Genomic DNA, 22689 nt, shown 5'->3' with positions numbered 1-22689 from the left:
TGACCTTACAGGTGACGTGGGTGCCGTGGTGTTCAGCTGAAGGGTTAAAGGTCAACGTTGAACTGCGTCTCTGTGTGACACCAGTGATGTTTCCTGTGATGTGAGAGTCCTTCTCTCCTGCTCCTCTCCACCTCCAGGTGATTTCTGGATCAGAACCAGAGCAGAGACCAGGAGCAGTGCAGGTCAGTGTGGCCTTCTGCCCCTCAGTCAGAGGAGGAATCAGCACTGAGGGCTTCTGGGTAAGAGCTGAAGGGAGAGCAGTCTATGAGTGGAATCAGGTCACAGTTCACTTAAATTCAGGCTTAAATAATCTGATACTCGATGAGTCAGAGTTTCATCAGGAATTCCTGCAGTTTCTACTTGTTGCCCACAGACACAGATGTCATTATTTCATTATTATTCAACATTATTTCATAATTTTTTCATTTAGGCTATAAATACAAAACATGAGTTAAATATAATGAATATCTTCAATGAATGTATTTGTTGTAGCTCTTCATACCTTTAACAGAGACAGTTGCTCTTGTAGAGAATGTAAATCCGTCGTCTTCTTTACGCTTCGTGGCACCATTAACTCTGAGCTGATAAAATCCAGAGTCTGACTCAGTGAGATTATTGATGATGATGCTGCAGTTCCTCTTCATCACGTCAGGCTCCAACAGTGAAACTCGTCCTAAGAACTTGGACTGAACTTTTTTGTTTTTCTTGTTAGTGTGGAGTATAATGTCTAAGTCTCCACATTGGATTTTAGATGGTTCACATTTGAACCACACCATATGTTTGAATGTAAAGTCATCACCAGTAGTGAAAGAACACGGTATCACAACACAGAGTCCAGCCTCTGCTGTGATTTCTCCTTCACTGAGAGTGGTACAGAATCCTCTGCCACATGTTTGTAATCCCTTCACTGATTCTCCTGTTAATGGAAACAGAGAGACAAAAACATCTTGGTAAGAGTTCATGATATTTAATAAATGAGCTATTTTCAGTATGTAACATATATATTCACACTTAATAACTTTGGTAAACAAGTCGTATATATACTATATATTATACAATTATATCCATTAACCCTAAAGTTCCCCATGCTTCTAATCAGGACATTTATCATGGCAAATCTATTCAGTAATTTATTCATAATTTAGTTGTTGGCATCATCACAAGATAATAACTAGAATGGGCACTCGGTAGAGCGCATACCTTCGCATATCACAAGATTGGGCATTGAATTATGAACATTTTGGCATTAGTTGCATGCCAATTGGACAAAAATGTATCGTGCTATGGTAAAAAAAAGAGTTTGACCTTTCCATAACCTTGACATTGACCTTTGACCCGATTGATCCCAAAATCTAATCAAATGGTCCCCGGATAATAACTAATCATCCCACCAAATTTCATGCGATTCAAGAACATTTTGACCTGTTCATGACCTTTGACCTTGACCTTTGACCCGATCGATCCCAAAATCGAGTCAACTGGTCCCCGGATAATAAACAATCATCCCACCAAATTTCATGCGATTCGGTTCAATACTTTTTGAGTTCTGCGAAAGATTTTGACCTGTTCATGACCTTTGACCTTTGACCCGATCGATCCCAAAATCTAATCAACTGGTCCCCGGATAATAAACAATCATCCCACCAAATTTCATGCGATTCGGTTCAATACTTTTTGAGTTCTGCGAAAGATTTTGACCTGTTCATGACCTTTGACCCGATCGATCCCAAAATCTAATCAACTGGTCCCCGGATAATAAACAATCATCCCACCAAATTTCATGCGATTCGGTTCAATACTATTTGAGTTCTGCGAAAGATTTTGACCTGTTCATGACCTTTGACCCGATCGATCCCAAAATCTAATCAACTGGTCCCCGGATAATAAACAATCATCCCACCAAATTTTATGCGATTCGGTTCAATACTTTTTGAGTTCTGCGAAAGATTTTGACCTGTTCATGACCTTTGACCTTTGACCCGATCGATCCCAAAATCTAATCAACTGGTCCCCGGATAATAAACAATCATCCCACCAAATTTCATGCGATTCGGTTCAATACTTTTTGAGTTCTGCGAAAGATTTTGACCTGTTCATGACCTTTGACCCGATCGATCCCAAAATCTAATCAACTGGTCCCCGGATAATAAACAATCATCCCACCAAATTTCATGCGATTCGGTTCAATACTTTTTGAGTTCTGCGAAAGATTTTGACCTGTTCATGACCTTTGACCCGATCGATCCCAAAATCTAATCAACTGGTCCCCGGATAATAAACAATCATCCCACCAAATTTTATGCGATTCGGTTCAATACTTTTTGAGTTCTGCGAAAGATTTTGACCTGTTCATGACCTTTGACCTTTGACCCGATCGATCCCAAAATCTAATCAACTGGTCCCCGGATAATAAACAATCATCCCACCAAATTTCAAACATAAGAAATATCAACTTTTTTATTTATTTAAAGGGCTATTTAGGTAGTCAACAAACAAACATAAAGTACCTCACACTTAAACTTGGGAAGCAATATTAATTCTAATAATTTTCTGGAGGTTTTAATTGCTGGGGTCAAATTGACCCCGAGGGTAAAATATGTTAGTAAATGTAAAGGTAACAGGAGGGTTAAACAGAACATTTGTCTCTTGTTTGTCAACCATTAACTCCACCATGATACAATCTAAAGGCCTCTAGTCTTCCTCTAGCAGCTGCTGAGGCAAACTGACTGTGTGGGTTTTCTTCATGAACTGGGCCGTGATGAAAGGGACGGCGGGGACACCGCTGCAAAGCTGAAACCTCACCAGCCCGGACACGGGGACAGATTGATAAGTGACTTTTTTTTTGCTCGGTCCCGATGCGCGCGCACGGAGCTCTGTGGCGCGCGAGACGGAGATCGATAAGTGTTAACGCAACGCGTAATAAAAGAACAAAGACGTGCTATAGAGAAGGGAATGGGAGTACCCAGTTTTGACTTCTGGCAAGGAAACAGCGGTCTCCAATAGGGAAAAAGCAGAGATAATGGCAAAGGCATTTGTGAAGATTCATGGTTCAGATAAGCTGTCGGAAGAAGAAAGAAGTAGAAGGGAGAGTAGAATTAATCAGCATCCAGGTGTGCTCGATAGGAGGGAAAGAACTCATGATAACATTGATGAACCTTTTACTCTGGCAGAGATGGTGAGAGCCATAAATGGATCAAAACCAACATCGCCAGGGGACGATCAGGTATGCTACGTCATGCTTAAGCATTTGGGAAAGGGAGCACTTTTTAAGCTGCTGTGCCTTTATAACAGAGTATGGGAGGAAGGAAAGTTACCGAGCGTATGGAAGGAGGCAGTAGTGATCCCAATTAGAAAACATGGCAAAGATCCATCTAAACCCACCAGCTACAGACCAATATCACAAACATCTAATATGTGTAAAGTAATGGAAAGGATGATAACGGAAAGATTTTCTTATACACTTGAGAAGAGAGGAATGCTCACGAGTTTTCAGAGTGGCTTTAGGAAGGGTAGAAACACCATGGACTCAGTGATAAGGCTAGAGACTGATGTTAGAAAGGCCCAGGCAAATAAAGAGGCAGTGTTTTTTGACATTGAAAAAGCCTATGACATGATGTGGAAGGAAGGTTTGCTAATCAAGATGCACAACATGGGAATTGGTGGGAGAGTCTATAACTGGGTAAAGGATTTTCTGTTTGGAAGGAAAATTCAAGTACGGATAGGGTCAGACGTGTCAAGTCAATACTTAGTCGATAATGGCACGCCTCAAGGCAGTGTGATTAGCCCGCTATTATGATTAATGACATATTCACAAAGGTACCAATAGATATAGGTAGGTCTCTGTTTGCTGATGATGGGCATAATGGAAAAAAGGAAGGAACATTGAACATGGAGTCAGAAAAGTTCAAAAAGCAATCGATGAGGTGGTGGAGTGGGGATATGATTGGGGGTTCAGGTTCTCAGTGGAAAAAACACAAACGGTTTTTTTCACCAGGAAAATAATTAAGGATGGGATGAAGCTTACGATGTATGGGAAAGAATTAGAAAGGGTGGGCACATTTAAATTTCTGAGCGTTCTTTTTGATTCACGGTTAACATGGGCAGATCACGTCAGGAGAGTGGAGGGAAAATGCAAAAAAGTAATAAATGTGATGAGATGTGTGAGTGGTAGGGAGTGGGGAGCCAGCTGTTCAGCTTTAAAAACCATATATGTGGCCTTGATAAGATCGGCGTTGGATTATGGAAGCATAGCATATGGATCAGCAGCTAAATCTTTAATTGGTAGATTAGATGTGGTTCAGGCGCAGGCATTACGAGTTTGTAGTGGAGCTTTTAAAACATCGCCAATCCCTGCCCTGCAGGTGGAAATGGGAGAAATGCCGCTGGATTTAAGAAGAAAGCAACTAATGGCAAACTACTGGGCTAATTTGCAGGGACACAATAATGCTCACCCTGCAAAAGGAGTGTTGCAGGCGGTCTGGGAGAATGGGAGGAGCCAGAAAAATAACTTTGGTCGGATAGGCAATGACATTGCAAAGGAGTTTAAGGTGTTTGATCTCAGAATAAGCCCCTCTGTGGTTTACCCGGTGGTGGCTCCATGGACACTGGTGTGGCCTGAAGTAGACTGGTATCTGTTAGATTTAAAAAGAGAAGAGAAAGGAAAAGGGGATTTGTTAAGTGCATTTGAATATCGAGTAACGGAAATATACAGTGAATATACTATGATTTATACGGACGGTGCGAAGAAACCTGAGACAGGAGTGACAGGATTTGGGGTGGCAATACCAGATAAAGGAGTAGGGATCAACAGGAGAACATCTGATAGGCTAGGGGTCTACACAGTGGAGATGGTGGCAGTGCTGGTGGCGTTACGATGGGTGGAAAAGGCAAAACAGGACAAGGTGTTAATATGCTCCGATGCAGCTTCAGTCCTAGCAAGCCTCAGATCTTTTCATTCAAGCAGTCGTCAAGACATTCTCTATGAGGTCCTTCAGTCGGTCACACGCATAACCAACCAGGGAGGTCAGGTGAAATTCATGTGGGTTCCAGCACATATAGGGGTGAGTGGGAATGAGAGGGCAGACAAGTTGGCAAAGAGGGCTTTAAAGAAAGGAGACAGAAATGAGAGTTAGCATCAGTAAGGCGGAGGTCAAGAGTATTATCTGGGAAAACGTCAACCAAATGTGGCAAAATAGGTGGGACAGAGAGAAGAAAGGGAGACATTTGTATCTTATTCACAGGAGTGTTACGGCAACCAGGGTGGGAAGTTGGAACAGGAGAGAGGAAACGGTGCTGACAAGGCTACGGTTGGGCCATACTGCACTCAACATGACACTGAAAATGATCGGGAAACACCAGACAGGGCTGTGTGAAGGATGTGGAGAAGAGGAGTCGGTGGAGCATGTGGTGGTTAATTGTAAGGCGCATGAGACTCATAGAGAGGTGATGAGGAAGAAACTGGGGGAATTGGGGGTGCGTGAGTGTACACTGAAGGGAATACTGAGCATGTGGGGGAGAGCACAGATTAGAGTACTGTTCACGTTCTTAAAGGACACAGGGGTTTATTATAGGGTATAGTTGAAATGTAGGGATGAGGGTTAATTTTTATTTATTTATTATTTGGGGGGGGGGGGGGGTTGTTTTGTTGGTTTTGTTTGTTTTGGGATAGGGCGTCAACTGACGGAGTAGTACTCCAGAGGGTGGCGGTAATGCACCAATTATATGGATGCCAACCGCCGTTAAAAAAAGAAAAAAGAAGAAGAAGTGGTTTTGTCACACAGACCTGGCAACCCTGCCTCTCCTCTCTTTGTGTTGGAGAGCAGGAGAGCGCGTGTCCGCCTGCAGCCGGCTGCTGAGCACACGAGGTGGGGGCTGCGGGCTGAGGTCTCCCCGTCGCTGCGGCTCTGCCTGTGGGGACGCTGCCTCCGTGTGGAAGGCATCGCGCGTTCTTCACCGTGGTGCAGATGTGGTCCGTCCTTCTTTGGACTGGAGCGCTGCGCCGGTGGTCGTCGGTCCGGTGTCTCCGTGAGCTAGCTGCTGCTAACTAGCCTTAGATGCTAAATGACGAGCCTTAGAATAGTACTTTTTTGACTTTTATTGGCAGCAAATACAAATTTCGCTGACGTTTTCGGTTACACTAAACCTTCTTCAGGCGGAGCTGAACATAAAAAACAAACGTTGTAAAATGTTCATCTAGCACAGCGCCCGAGGAAAGAGGCAGTAGCAGGTATTTGGGTCAAACAACATGGAGGCCAGTGGTGAAAAGGGCGGGAGTCGCAGCGACGGGATTGAATCGCCGAGGATCGAGCAGGAAGGGGACTACGAGTTGTTCGGCAACGTGCTGTCCTCCTTCATCAGAGGCCTGGAGGCCCAGCAGTGGGACCGCCTCCGGGAGACCATGAGAGAAGATCCGGTAAGCCCGACTCACAACGCGGCTTTAGAGGCGCCGAGGGTCCAGAGCTCGTGATGCAACCGCCACCAGTTACAGTGCTGTTTATTAAGAGTTTATTATATGTATACATACATACGTGGGACGGGTCATTGTAATTGTGTGTTGCCGTTACAACAATTTCCGTGTAAGTCTAATATATATATATATATATATATATAAGCTACTAATAATTGTAACAAGAGCTAACAGTGCCAACTGTTGTAACTGAGCTAATGATGCTAATAGTGCTAACAGAGATAATGGTGCTAATAGTCGGGGTTCGTACGGTCATGGAAAACCTGAAAAAGTCATGGAATTTTAATATGGTAATTTCCAGGCCTGGAAAAGTCATGGAAAAAACTTAAATCACAAGTTTTGAAAAAGTCATGGAATTTTGTTATATTCACATGTTCATTTGCGTCGAGTTTCAAATAATTAATATGTTTTTGAAAGAAAGACGCTCAAAATATATACCGGCATAGCTCTCTTACTGGCGGCGCTCTCTTTTCTCGTTGCAAGTGAACGCACCTTAACTAGAAAGTTCGCTGGCCATAGCAACAGCAGCAGCTCGGGAAGCGGTCTGGATATTCTACTCTGCCAGAGAAGTGTAGATTTAACCATGTTGCTCCTCTGTGTGGCGGCAACACATTGGACATTTAAACATGGGAGAGGAGACGTTAACGAGCCGAGCTAGCGGAGCTACGGCTCCTCCATCACCGGCTAGCGGAGCTACGGCTGCTCCATCACCGGCGAGCCGAGCCACAGCGAGGGCAACTGCTACACCGAGCGGCACTTCTCTCTCTCCGGTAACAAGCAGCTTGATACCCGGTGCTGTAACAGTGACGCCCTAACTGTGGTGGTAATGTGGCCACTGAAGGTTAACAATTCACGTTCTTTTAAATCATCCGAAGGTGCCAGCCTGATGTTTGACGCTTGTGTTGAAAGCAAACGTTCATCTCTGCTCGTTGTGGCTCCTTCACTTCAAGAGTCACGTGGTCAACGTGTTGAAGGGCCCATGTCTTTCTGTCTGACCAGAGCCTGCACCACTATGTTCAGTCCAACAGATGGATTTGCACATAGAGGACAATAGTTTGATTAAAAGAATAAACATTTATATAAATGTTTATAAGAATAGACTTGTATATGAATGTTTATTTTTTAAATCAAACTATTATCTCATGTATTTGTTTCATTTAAGGTACACTGTAGGGCTGCAACTAACGATTATTTTGATAATCGGTTGATTATTTTATCGATAAACTTTAATTCTCAACCCTTTATTCAAAACAGGGTCCGTACGGTCATGGAAAACCTGGAAAAGTCATGGAATTTTTAAATGGCTATTAGCAGGCCTAGAAAAGTAATTGGAAAAAATATAATCCCAAAATATTTGGAAAAGTAATGCAAATTAGTTTTATTCAAATGTTAATTTACATGGTATATATACGGAGGACTTAAAATGACTTAAGTATAAATAAATAAATGCATGAATAAATACAAGAATAAATAAATGCTTAAATAAATGTATAAATAAAAACAGGAATATATAAATCAATGCTTAAATTAATGTATAAATACAAGAATAAATGTATATATATACATAAATTAATAAATATAAGTTATAACTCAACAGGACATCATTAAATAAATGTATTTCTGTATTTCTTCATTTATTTATATCTCTGTGTCCACACGTATTTCTTCATTTATTTATGTGTGACATTTATGTGTCCGTATATTCAAATGAGCTGGGGCGGTCCGAACCTCATTGTTGAACAGGATTGGTCAAGTCGGAGAGCAAGACAGAAGCAATCGATCCCTAGCACTTGGCCCTGTAGACGAACAGTGTTTATTATGCATTCTTGTCTGTACATTCTAAATACTACTGTTGTTGAGTCACGGAATGTAATTTAAGGATGGTTTCACCCGAGAAGTTAGTAGTTTAAGCATCAAATCTGTGGTCGGTTTATCGAGATTCAGCCTAATAAGGATATGCGACGGAGATTTGAGGTTCTGCTCGCGGGAGGAGGAGGAGGATGAGGAGGAGGAGGAGGAGTTCCCGCTGACCTCCTCGGGGCAGGCGCTCCGTGTCCTCCTCAGCAGCCAGTTCCGCGACGCCATCCTGAAAGTCCTGGAGGAGGACTTCTCGCCACGGTGGACAACATGGATGCCAGCAATGAACAGGACGCGAGCGGGAGTCTCCGGGAGGGCACTGTCATGTGTATCTACCATAGAGGTATCTAAGAGGGCACTGTCATGTGTATCTACCATAGGGGTATCTAAGAGGGCACTGTCATGTGTATCTACCATAGAGGTATCTAAGAGGGCACTGTGTCATGTGTATCTACCATAGGGGTATCTAAGAGGGCACTGTGTCATGTGTATCTACCATAGAGGTATCTAAGAGGGCACTGTCATGTGTATCTACCATAGAGGTATCTAAGAGGGCACTGTCATGTGTATCTACCATAGAGGTATCTAAGAGGGCACTGTCATGTGTATCTACCATAGGGGTATCTAAGAGGGCACTGTCATGTGTATCTACCATAGAGGTATCTAAGAGGGCACTGTCATGTGTATCTACCATAGGGGTATCTAAGAGGGCACTGTCATGTGTATCTACCATAGGGGTATCTAAGAGGGCACTGTCATGTGTATCTACCATAGGGGTATCTAAGAGGGCACTGTGTCATGTGTATCTACCATAGAGGTATCTAAGAGGGCACTGTCATGTGTATCTACCATAGAGGTATCTAAGAGGGCACTGTCATGTGTATCTACCATAGGGGTATCTAAGAGGGCACTGTCATGTGTATCTACCATAGGGGTATCTAAGAGGGCACTGTCATGTGTATCTACCATAGAGGTATCTAAGAGGGCACTGTCATGTGTATCTACCATAGGGGTATCTAAGAGGGCACTGTCATGTGTATCTACCATAGAGGTATCTAAGAGGGCACTGTGTCATGTGTATCTACCATAGGGGTATCTAAGAGGGCACTGTGTCATGTGTATCTACCATAGAGGTATCTAAGAGGGCACTGTCATGTGTATCTACCATAGAGGTATCTAAGAGGGCACTGTCATGTGTATCTACCATAGAGGTATCTAAGAGGGCACTGTCATGTGTATCTACCATAGGGGTATCTAAGAGGGCACTGTCATGTGTATCTACCATAGGGGTATCTAAGAGGGCACTGTCATGTGTATCTACCATAGGGGTATCTAAGAGGGCACTGTGTCATGTGTATCTACCATAGAGGTATCTAAGAGGGCACTGTCATGTGTATCTACCATAGAGGTATCTAAGAGGGCACTGTCATGTGTATCTACCATAGGGGTATCTAAGAGGGCACTGTCATGTGTATCTACCATAGGGGTATCTAAGAGGGCACTGTCATGTGTATCTACCATAGAGGTATCTAAGAGGGCACTGTGTCATGTGTATCTACCATAGGGGTATCTAAGAGGGCACTGTCATGCGTATCTACCATAGAGGTATCTAAGAGGGCACTGTGTCATGTGTATCTACCATAGGGGTATCTAAGAGGGCACTGTGTCATGTGTATCTACCATAGGGGTATCTAAGAGGGCACTGTGTCATGTGTATCTACCATAGGGGTATCTAAGAGGCACTGTGTCATGTGTATCTACCATAGGGGTATCTAAGAGGGCACTGTGTCATGTGTATCTACCATAGGGGTATCTAAGAGGGCACTGTGTCATGTGTATCTACCATAGGGGTATCTAAGAGGGCACTGTGTCATGTGTATCTACCATAGGGGTATCTAAGAGGGCACTGTGTCATGTGTATCTACCGTAGGGGTATCTAAGAGGGCACTGTGTCATGTGTATCTACCATAGGGGTATCTAAGAGGGCACTGTGTCATGTGTATCTACCATAGGGGTATCTAAGACGGAAGCGCTGTGCCAACGGCTGCTTGTTTCAGTAGTGGCGTTTTGCTTTTATTTTATTGTCTTTTTTTTGCACTTTTCCTCTCTTTTTCTTCTTCTTTCTTTCACGTTTGTCTTAGTTACGGTCGGACACTGGACCATAACTACTTTTTTCGATACTTCTACTGTGGCTTTTGTTCACTTTGTCGTGAGTATCGGTGAGCCGCAGCATAACAATGACTGGGACCGTCGTCTACTCGCGCGCTCAGCTGATCGCGCTGTGCAGGCCGAAGCTTCTGCCTGGAGACAGACCTGTGATCCCGCTGGAGCTACGGAGAAGGGCTCGCGGCTGCAGAGCGGGTGTCAAGCGGAGGGCTAAAACGAGGAGATACAAACCCTCGGTACCGTCGATCATAACGGGGAACGTGAGGTCTTTGGCGAATAAGACGGATGAGCTCGCGCGCTGGTAATGACCGAGAGGTCTTCCGTGAGAGCAGTCTCCTGTGCTTCACTGAGACGTGGCTGCACGCGGACTATCCGGATCACAGCGCCTTTGCCCGGCTTCAGGACTGTTCGGCTGACAGAGACGCTACACAGAGCGGTAAGAAGAGGGGGCGGATCGCTGTTTATGTGAATGAACGGTGGTGCCACCCGGACCATGTGTGCGTGAAGGAGCGCTTCTGTAGCCCGAACATTGAACTGTTGGCCGTGGGGATGCGCCTGCACTATTTGCCGAGAGAGTTCACGTCCGCCATTTTGGTTGTCGGTACGTGCCGCCATCAGCTGACGCTGAGGAAGCTGTGGACACCATCCACTCCACTGTGTCTGCTCTGCTGAATCATCAGCCTGGAGCATTCATGGCTATCACTGGTGACTTTAACCACACCACACTGGATAAAGCTCTGCCAACCTTCCATCAATACATAGACTGCCCAACTAGGAACAATAAAACTCTGGACTTGCTGTATGCTAATACTAAGGACGCATACAGCGCCACTGCCCTTCCCCCCCTCGGCAGGTCTGATCATGACCTGGTCCGCTGACACCCAGGTATGTTCCTCTGGTGAAGAGGCTGCGGTGACCACCAGGACTGTGAGGAGGTGGTCTATGGAGGCTAACGACGCCTACAGGACTGCTTCGAGTCAACGGACTGGGATGTGCTGTGTGGACCGCACGGGAGGACATCAACAGTATGACCGACTGCATCACGGAATACATCAAGTTCTGTGAACACACCACCATCCCATCACGGACTGTGCGCTGCTTCCCAACAACAAGCCCTGATCACCAGGGACCTGAAGGCGCTTCTAACATGAAGAAAGCTGCTTTCAGGTCTGGAGACAGGGATGAGCTGAGGAGAGCCCAGCGCAACCTGAAGGTGAAGCTCAGGGAGGCAAGGACTCCTACAGGAGGAAGCTGGAGGCCAAACTCCAGCTGAACAACACAAGGGAGGTGTGGTCTGGCATGAAGCAGATAACTGGCTTCAAGGTGGGAGGGAGACAGCCAGGGGCTCCTGGAGAGGGCCAACGAGCTGAACTGTTTTTTCAATAGGTTCAGTTCACAGCCCTCCCCCGCCTCCTCCACACATCACACCTCCCCAACACCTCCTCCCTCTCTCCCCCTGCTGAGCTGCACATCCACCGAGCCCTCAATACCAATGGGCTCCTCCACCCTCCCCTCTCTGTGACGACTGACCAGGTGAGAAGACAGCTGGAGAAACTACACCAGCGCAGAGCTGAAGGTCCTGATGGCATCAGCCCCAGGGTCCTAAAGACCTGCGCCACCCAGCTGTCTGGTGTCCTGCAGCGCCTCTTCAACCTCAGCCTGAGGCTGGGGGAAGGCCCGTGCTGTGGAAGACGTCGTGCCTGGTCCCTGTCCCAAAGAAGTCAGCACCATCTGGCCTCAACGACTACCGACCGGTCGCCTCACCTCCCATGTGATGAAGGTGCTGGAGAGGCTGGTCTTGGCCCACCTCCGCCGCAGGTGAAATCATCGTTGGACCCTCTGCAATTTGCTTACCAGCCTCATGTGGGAGTGGACGACGCCATCATCTACCTGCTGCAACGAGCTCAGTCGCACCTGGATGGAACCGATGTCTCTGTGAGAGTCACTTTCTTTGACTTCTCCAGTGCATTTAACACCATCCAGCCACTGCTGCTGAGTGAGAAGCTGCGGTGGCCGGTGTGGACGCGTCCACCATCTCCTGGATCACTGACTACCTCACAGGCAGACCACAGTTTGTCAGAATGGGCCGTGTGCTGTCTGGAACGGTGGTCAGTGATGTTGCAGCCCCACAGGAACTGTTCTGTCTCCTTCCTCTTCACCCTGTACACCAGTGACTTCCAGTACAACACGGAGTCATGCCATCTGCAGAAGTACTCTGATGATTCTGCAGTGGTCGGGTGTATTAGGGATGGACGGGAGGAGGAGTACAGGGCAGTGGTGAGTGACTTTGTAAAGTGGGCCGATGAGAACCACCTGCGGCTGAACGTGGCCAAGACCAGAGAGATGGTGGTGGACTTCAGGAGGAAGGCGACAGCTCCTACACCTCTGAGTGTCCTGGGAGTGGACGTGGACATGGTGGAGGAGTACAAGTACCTGGGCGTCTCCATCGACAGCCGACTGAACTGGAAGGCCAACATCAACGCTGTGTACAAGAAGGGATGAGTCGTCTCTTTTCCTGAGAAAGCTTGATCCTTCAACGTGTGCAGCAAGATGCTGGAGTTATTCTACCAGTCGGTTGTCGCCAGTGTGCTGCACTTTGCCATTGTCTGCTGGGGAGCAGCATCGAGCCGGTGACACCAGCCGCCTTAACAAACTGGTTAGGAAGGCTGGCTCCATCATCGGCTGCCAGCTGGAGCACCTGGAACAGGTGGTGGAGAGGAGGTCGTTGAAGAAACTGGTGTCCATATTGGACAACCCGGACCACCCTCTCCACCACCTCCTACAGGGACAGAGGAGTACTTTCTCCAGACGTCTCCTCACGCTCCGCTGCCACAAGGAGAGATACAGGAGAACATTCCTGCCGACGGCTATGAGGCTCTACAACAGTTCACCTCTTGCCAGATCACCCTAACCCTTCTTATATTTTGTGTTTTGTTTTTTTTATTCTTGTGTGTTGCTGCTACTGACTCGACAAATTTCCCCTTGGGGATTAATAAAGTATATATCTATCTATCTATCTATCTAAGAGGGCACTGTGTCATGTGTATCTACCATAGGGACATCAACGACGACTTGTCCCCTGGCCTCCTGGATGAGATCATGGAGTTGGTGGTCCAAGTCCTCGCCTCCAGACTAAACTCCTTGTGGACGGGCGAGACGGCCGACTGGGTAGTTTGCCGTCTCCTATACAGCCTTCTCCACAAGATGAGATCGTTAAGGAATGCGGAGGAGGAGGAGGAGGCGCCGATCTTCCCGCTGACCTTCTCCTCGGGGCAGACGCTCCACTTCATCTTCAGCCGACTGTTCCGAAACGTCAGCCTGGAAGTGCTGGAGATGGGCCTCTCCACGGTGGAGGCCCTCGACATCTTCGTCATTGTGGTGGACAACCTAAAGGACATGTGCCGGCCGGCGGCGGGCAGCCGGGCCTTCCCGCGGCGGCGGTCCAACAAGGTCACGGTGTCGGAGGAGCGACGGGTCGGTTGTGAACGAGCTTCTGCTCGGCTGCGTTTGAACAGTCACATTCAAATGTTTATTGATGAACTCAAACAAATTATGAAATCTAAGAGGGCAATGTGTCATGTGTATCTAGCACAGGGGTATCTAAGAGGAGGAGGAGGCGGAGGAGGAGCTGAAGCAGAAGGAGCAGGAGAAAGAGAAAAAGGAGCTTGAGAGGCTGGAGAAGTTGAAGGAGAAATCGGAGGAGTTGCTGAAACAGAACGAGACGAAGAAGCATGGGGAGATGTTACAGGAGCTCGTTAAGAAGCTGGAGGAGGAAAACAAGGAGATGATGGAGAAGAAGGATGAGAAGACGATGGAGGATTTAGAGAATAAGATGAAGAAGAAGATGAAGGAGCTAGAGAAGGAGCGGGAGGTGATGAAGAAGGAGCTGGAGGAGGTGCTTAAAGAGGAGCAGGTGGAGAAGGAGCTGGAGAAGCGGAACGAGGAGCTAAGGAAAGAGCTGAAGGAGAAGCGGGAGGAGCAGAAGGAGGTGCTCAAGAGGAAGCTGAAGGAGTGCGAGGAATGGAGGAAGGAGCTGGAGACGGTGGAGAAGCATCTGGAGAAGCTTGAGGAGGAGGAGGAGAGGTATGAAGATCCACCTCTGTCCTAAATGCTGCCGGCTTGTTCCCACTGAACAGATTGTGTTAAACAGTCACATTCAAATGTTTATCCGCCAACGTCACCAGGCTGCAGGCCTTCCTGCGGACGACGCTGCGCCGCTTCTTCGGGTTGAAAATGGCGAGGCGAGCGAGGGGAAGTCCCGCCTGGAGCAGACAGAGAGGCGCCGCCGGGGCGCGGACGGCGAGGCGGCGATGGGGAACCTCGGCGGGACTTCACCGAGCGGGAGAAGACCGCCGTCCTCTTCCTCCAGGAGCTCCCCACCATCATGAAGACATTTTTTTAAGGCCCTCTTCCTCTCCCAGCTGACCCGCCTGATCCAGGAGTCCAGGAGGATCGTCACGGTGCTGGAGGAGGAGCTGGAGGAGGTGAAGGAGGTGCTGCGTCCTCTATAGCAGCCAGTTCCGCGACGCCATCCTGAAACTCCTGGAGGAGGACTTCTCGCCGTGGTGGACAACGCCACAGAGATGTTCGGCAGCCGGGCCTTCCCACCGTCACCGAGCGGGAGAAGACCGCCGTCCTCTTCCTCCAGGAGCTCCTCAACACCAACATGAGGAAGTGGATTACTCCGACCCACTTTTTATCATAAATAAATAAACTGAATTGTTCAATGTCGTCAGCATATCGTATTTATTACAGAGCTACCAACTTTCATGTTTTCTCACGCCACACAACCGATTTCTCACGGCAAAATAAATTCTGATTTGGGCCGAGCCGCGTTGGTTTCTTTTCAAACTCCGCGACGATAGATGGCGCTAAGGAGCGCATCTGTAAACCTGTTCGCTGCATACACATCCTATTTAGATATGTCACTCACTCTTGCCTGTCTTCAAAACTTGAGAGCCCTGCGTTTCCATTATTTCCACAGTCTAAACCAGGGGTGGGCAAACTTTTTGACCTGAGGGCCACATTCGGTTCTAAAATGTGACAGAGGGTCCGGGCCAGGAGCATTTGGACACGCAATGTAATTTATTAAACCTGGAGATTGCATCTGTTTTTTATACATTTCAATTTAAGGTGCAAAGTTAAAGTAATCAACATTTACTGGAAAGAGATCAATGGAATCACTTACAACATTCAAAACAAATTATTACCCAATGAAATACTCAAGCTCAATAATTTCTAATTGTTTTAAACCCCGCAAAATAATGGCTGGATTAAATATCCTGCCTGCAGCAGAAACTAGAAAGGGGTCTTTAAATTGAGGGCGATGTGCGGCGTCATCTGGTCAGCATGTGTAAGAACCGTCACAAACAGACTGACAGCGCTTTACTCGAGAAAATATTACCCTAAAGCTGACAATTGAACTTCGATTTTTAAAAATTATTCATATCTTCTGAAAACACACCTTTACTCATGTGGACGAACTGTTTTGGTGTTTGAAATTGGTTTACCAAAGGTCATAGGTTCACAAAAGCAGTGAAATATCTGAATACAATGCTCGATACATGTAATTGCATCTGTCCATCCTGGAGAGGGATCCTCCTCTGTTGTTCCTGATCCGATGTGAGGTCAAAGGTCAGTGATGTCTATATGCACAGATTGTAAAGCACTCCGAGACAAATTTGTAATTTGTGAAATTGGGCTCTACAAATAAACTGAATTGAATAAATGAGGAAAACCACATTTTGTATTAACATTTTATTAGTAAAAATGATGTGGTCTGTCACATTCACCAAAATGATAAAGATGGGACTGAGAAATGACTTCATATTGCAGATAAAGTTTCATGGGGTGTGTGCAAATAAAAAATGACCATTACATTAAAAACATTTATATAAATATGTATTGTAAATTAAAAAAATCTACATAATATACATGTTGAGAAATAGAAAACAGAACACAACTATTGACTATTTACAATATGGCTTCACTATAATAACATGTCATCGTGTCACGAGAGCTCTCTGCTGGCTGGGCAGGCGGGGCCGCTGCAGGCGGGGCCGCCTGCAGGCGCTGGTGAATCCTCTCTGTAAAATACAAGACTAGTCAGCACCGAGCACAAGTTACGGACACCGGGACGGACACCGTGACACGTAACGTGTAGTAAAGACTCTTACCCGGTCCAAGTGGCTCTCTTCTGGCTGCGTGTTCCTCCTCGTGGCTCTACAGCCCCTCCAGGCTCCGCGCTGCTCGCCAAAATCACTGCGGCGGTTTCTAAATGAGTCTCACCTGTGTGGTGGGCGGGTCCCTTGTGATTTACTGAGTGTTCATTGGTTGTTTTTTTCCGCAAAATGTTGACAGACAAACGGATTGACAAATCACGGTGAAGGGTTTTGTGTGACGAGTGCTTTCCGCGCCAACGCACACCGGAAGTAAACAAAGTCGCGATTTGGACAAGTTCGGCGGGCCGGATTAAAAAGCCTAACGGGCCGTAGTTTGCCCATGTCTGGTCTAAACACATCCTAAATGCTCTTGTAAACGCTTTCATTCACACTTAACTTCCCCAGGCGCTGTTAAGGGCAGCTGAGGCTACTGATGTAGGTTACCACCACCGGTATGACTGTGTGTGTGTATGACTACTTGACTCTGGACTCTGTAAAGCGACTTCGGGTGCCTTGAGAAGCGCTATATAAAATAAATGGTTAATATTATTATTATTATTAAGCTAGCTATCTAACGACGGTACCGACGGTCATAACATACCCATACTAGCCTAATTGTGATTTTTTCCCCCCCACGCCACCTGAAGGCGGCATCCTACGGCTCAGGGCGCCATTTTGGCTCCAGAGCTTCTCACCTTTAGTTGTCCCAACGTTGCCTGAATTTTATGATTTATATGTTCATTTATATTGTATTTAAAAGGTGGCATAGATAACAAGTTGAATTTAAACAAGTCTCGACCATGAGAGTAAGTAAATTACGGTGCGTAAAAGTCCTAAACTACCTTTGAATAGATCCTGCACTCTCAACCAACGGTTTATTATTAAACATATGAAATACTCTTCTTCTGTAAAAATGAATGCACAACATATTCATAGACCTGTATAACAAATATTAAAATACCGTTTGAAGCCTATTTATATGAAATACAATCTTTACCTTGAACTTTAAATAAATCCTGCGGTGGAAACAAACAGTATCTAAAGTCCTGTATTATGATTATTGGTGGATTTCTGTGTCACTAATGTTATCACTGTAAAGGTGAGGCTCTTTATAACGTTAGTGGCTTAATCTATAAGTGGTTCAGGATTTATAGAGAATTCACCTTTTTTATTTCAATTATTTTATTGACCAGTAACTAAAGCCGTCAAATAAAAGTCGTGGATGTAGTTTTAATGTTGGAAAAATCTGCATTATATAACTTGAAACATATGTGCAGTGGCGTGTCAGAGAATATCTACTGCCCACCAGTAGGTGGCAGTGTTCCCCACTAAAATAATCAAACAAATACAATCTGTAAAGCATCCCTGGTGCCAACATATCATAATGACATTTATAATGCCTCCTACTTTAAAGTACATTTAACTGATTATACTTTCATCCAGAAGCACACTTTAAATAAAAATTTTAATGGAGGACTTTTACTTAAAGCTACCACGAGGAACTTTTATTTCGTGTTGATTTTGTTGGACGAAGTTACATCACTGTCGTCTTTAAAAACCTTTTCCTGACCTCAAAGACGACGAAAAGAACATTTAAAATACACAAATTAAATCACATTTTCAATGGAGGACGTTTAATTTATATCCTTTCATCTATTACGTTTTTCCCCCTGTCTATTAGAGGTTAATATTCTTGTTTTTGGGGACTAAAGTGGTGGAAAGTAGTCTTTAAATACCTTTTCCTAACCCCCCAAAGACTAAACTCTGACGAGGAGCATCCCGTCAGACAGGAAGCAGTTTTATTTCCCTGCTCTTGGTTTCCGTGCATTGAGGATGTTTGTTTGTCCCTGCAGGCCACCATCCACCAGCTCGCTGTCATTGTCCCCGCTCAGCGGGGGGTGGACTCCATATATATATATATATATATATATATATATATATATATATCTTTGTGCCTATAGACATCGAGGTCTGCATGCCGGTTAAAGTAAAAACAACTCTATCTCCTCCCTTTACCTCCCTAAAACTCCTCCATCCCTCCTTCTCCTACCCTCTCTCTCCTCCTACTCTCCCCCTCTCTTTCTACCTCTCTCTCTCTCCTCCTCCTCTCTCTCTCCTCCTCCCCTCCTCTTCCTCTCTTTCTATCACCTCTCTCTCTCTCTCTCTCTCTATCCCTCCCCTCCTCTCTCTCCTCCCCCCTCTCTCGCCCTCTCTTTCTCCCTCTCCCCCCTCTCTCTCCTCTCTTTCTCCCTCTCTCCCTCTCTCCTCCCCTCCCTCTCTCTCCTCCTCCTCAGTCCCCTCCTGTCGCACTTCTTCCTGTTTCTCTGGCTCTACTTCAGGACCCTCCCCCCCGCTGGATGCGACTGCTTCTCTTCTTCTCTTCTTCTCTTCTTCTCTTCTAAATGTTTACACCGCGTGGAGCTTTTGAGATCCTTAAAAAACAAACGCGTTTTCTTTCTTGTTGTTGTTGTTGCTCCATCTCATCGCGCCCATGGAAGTTGGTTTCTAACAATCAGATCTTATAACTCGGGAGTTCTTGGCCGTCAAGGTGAGTAAAATATAATTAAATACTGGGAAACCAAACGCGGTTGTGACGGAGGCTCTGAAGGGTCAGTTGATCCGCGTCTCCGACACGTCTCATCTGCGCGCGCTTGTTTATTCTCATATCTTCTGTTGTGGGGATAAAGTGGTTATAATGTGACTCCACATGGAAGTCACGTGATCTGCGAGTTTACACTTTAACGCATTTAATTATTAAATGCGTTAAAGTGTAAGTGTTAACGTGATTGTTAAAGTACTTTTGAGCAGCTGCTGGTATCCATAACCGACTTTTTAATTTTAAAAAAAAGATAATAATTTGTAGATTAAAAAAAAAATTTGTGCAAATGAATGGAATAAGTTTATATGAACTCCTCTCCAGTCGTAGTAAGAGTTTCACATGTAATGTGACTAAAGTACATTATTACATTACTTCTACATGTATTTATACTTCTACTGCACGACATATGATGAGCTCATATTAATGTCAAATGTGTTACGCACTAAACTACATTAACATGCTTACACTTCAGTATATAATAGTATATCAGAATAAAGAGTACCTCTACCTGTGATACTTCAAAGTACTTTTTACTTTAGCATCAGCAACATGTACTTCACTATTACCGTAACAGTCAAAGTACTCTTTAAGTTATATTTCAGCAAAACACATAGTTTCATTGATACTTCTCCTTAATATGTCAACAGCAAGTGTGAACGACTTTATATTCGTTACAATGTAACTGAGAGGATGCTCTCCATGCATGCAGAGCATCATCTCCTCCTCTTCCTCCTTGATACCTTCAACACAAGCTGTTCCGCATCACTTGTTGACTGATTGAAAGACCCTTCCCGGTCCGGTCCTGCAGCTCTGGGGTCGTTCACGATGACCTCGCTGCACGTGTGTTGGAACATCTTCTCCTCAGAGCTGTGAAGCCGTACCTTCAGGTTTCTGCTCTTTAAACTCGTTCCTGTGAGTTATGGATGAGCGCCTTTCAATTAGGGAGACCATGGTATCCATTAAGGTGTAGAAACAGCTGTGAAGGAAGGAATGATACACTCAGAGTAAATCACCTGGTTTGGACTCCTGAACTCACACCTGCTCGGTCGTCTCTCTGAACTTTCATTTGTCATTCCTAAAAGTATCGTGACATTTTTTACACGTGACATTATTCTCTAAATATACACTACCGTTCAAAAGTTTATATTTAATTTATATGACATATTATATATATTATTTATATATATATAATTTATATATATTATATATGTATTCATATATATATTTATATACATTTATTTATATTTATTTATATATACATAACCATTCAAAAGTTTGGGGTCACGCAGACAATTTAGAATTGTTTTTGAAAACTCACACTTTTATTTATCAAATTAATTGCAACATGAATATAAAATCTAGTCAAGACATTGACGAGGTTATAAATAATGATTTTTATTGTAAATATTAATGTTGTTCTTCTTGTGGCTCAAAGGAAGGCCAGTTTTATAGCTTCTCTCACCAGCATAACTGTTTTCAGCTGCGCTCACATAAAAAGGGGTTTAAAGGGTTTTCTACCCCTCCGCTAGTCTTCTAAGGCGATAACACAATGTACCACTAGAACACTGGAGATGGGCCTCTACACACCTCTGTAGAGACTTCATTAAACACCAGAGAATAGTCATTTACACATTAACTATGTAGAGAGGGTATTTATGATTCATTTAATGGTATCTTCATTGATAAAATGACCCCAAACTTTTGAATATTGTATATATATTGTCTTCATTGTCTTCACTGTGAGAAGTAACTCATCCGTCCCCCTTCAACCATCTTTGTTTTTCTTCATATGAGATCCTCATTAGTGGGAAACAGCATCTCCCCTCCATCATGCGCCTCCTCCTCCAGGCGGTATCAGTGGCATCATGGGGGTCCGTCTATTCTTCTGGGTCTGGACCCCTGACTGGTCTTTTGTCTGGCTCACTTACCGTGTGTTTGTCTAGGGGAGGACTCGGGCTCCGGAGGGCTATCCGATATGTTTATTTTAGAGACGACACTGGCCAGAGATACGAAGAACTGAGGGAAGACCCCCCCCCAGGGCCTGAACATCTCTATTTGTATTCATGGTAACTCCCGACATGTCGTACCCACAGTTCCCTGCATGTTGTCTTTGGAAGGCCGTACTCTTTCTTGACAAGTTCATACACGAGTGCCACACATGTGTGTTACTGCAGGTCTCCGTGTTATGTTAAGCTCTGCAGCGTGTATTTATATATATATATATATTTATTTATATATATATTTACATTGATATATATTTATATATATATTTATATATATATATTTATATATATATATATATTATATATATATATATATATATATTTATTTATGTATATATATATTTATATACATATTTATATATATATTTATTTATTTATATATATATTTATATAGATATGTATATATTTATTTATATAGATATGTATATATTTATACATATATATATATTTATATATATATATATTTATATTTATATATATTTATATTTATATATATATATATATATGTATACGGTCTTGGTCTTTTTTTTCTTGGTCTTGTCTTGGTATTGGTGTTGATGTTGACTTGGTCTAGTCTTGTCTTGTCTTGTCTTATCTTGCCCCTTCAACTGTTGGTCTCGTCTCTGTGTCGATACAGCAGCAGCCTGTACGATACGAGTCCTGAGTCCTGAGTCCTGGTGGAGGGCTGAGGTTATCTTGTGGTGGAGACCACTCGCATGTCTGGGAGCATCGTTCTTCTTCTTCTTCCTCTTGTTTTTGTGGCTCTCTCCATCCTCATGTGGTGGAACTCTTTGTTCCTCATGTGTCGACTTCTTTCTCCGTTACACTCGTTTTTATTTACGTGTAAAATATTACGAGTGACTGAAATGCTGTTCATCCACCGACCGCACACATTAAATCAGCTTAATAAGATGGAAATAAAAACAAATAAAGACCTTTGTCGACGCCCCAAGCTTTCTCTCTCTTTTTTATTTTATCTGCGCGAAGAAAAAGACAAAGAGGGCAAAAGGGATTTAAGAACAAGGTGACCCCCCCCCCCCCACACACACACACACACACACACACAGGCTTATATAACGTTGCTTTCAGGCCCCACGTGCTCTGCAGCCGTGCAACTCATTTGGACCGCGGCCCTCCGGCTCGGGGGAGCACGGACAGTTTCATTGGGCTCCGGCTCAAGTAACCGATCATAGAAAAGCCGAGGTCGGGGGGTTTGGGGCTGGAACAGGAGGAGGAGGAGGAGGAGGAGGCGGCGGCGGCTTGATGAAGTGACCACAGACTAGTTGCACTGTGGTGAGGGTCTTTTCTGAAGTTGCTTATGTCGGTGTTTCTGGAGCTGCCGGGCGGAGACGCTGCTCATTAAGACCTCGGGGGCTTCTCATTGGACGGGAGTGAAACCCGAGATGCAGAATCAGAGGAAATGCAGCGCAGATTCTC

The 22689-nt window shown here is 44.8% G+C and overlaps 1 protein-coding gene across 1 annotated transcript in view; it reads left to right on the top strand.

Annotated features, from left to right (window-relative positions):
• The first annotated feature begins 18962 nt into the window (after nt 1–18962).
• The window catches only part of pear1 (platelet endothelial aggregation receptor 1), a 43633-nt gene continuing 39906 nt past the window's right edge, over nt 18963–22689 (top strand). The window contains 1 exon segment of the mRNA XM_056444123.1: nt 18963–19198. The gene's annotated coding sequence lies outside the window, so the exon portion shown is untranslated.

The sequence above is a fragment of the Pseudoliparis swirei genome, chromosome 22, assembly GCF_029220125.1.
Source record: "Pseudoliparis swirei isolate HS2019 ecotype Mariana Trench chromosome 22, NWPU_hadal_v1, whole genome shotgun sequence".
Lineage (NCBI taxonomy): Eukaryota > Metazoa > Chordata > Actinopteri > Perciformes > Liparidae > Pseudoliparis > Pseudoliparis swirei.
Note: the sequence above shows the minus strand (reverse complement) of the source record. Positions and strands in the feature narration are given on the sequence as shown.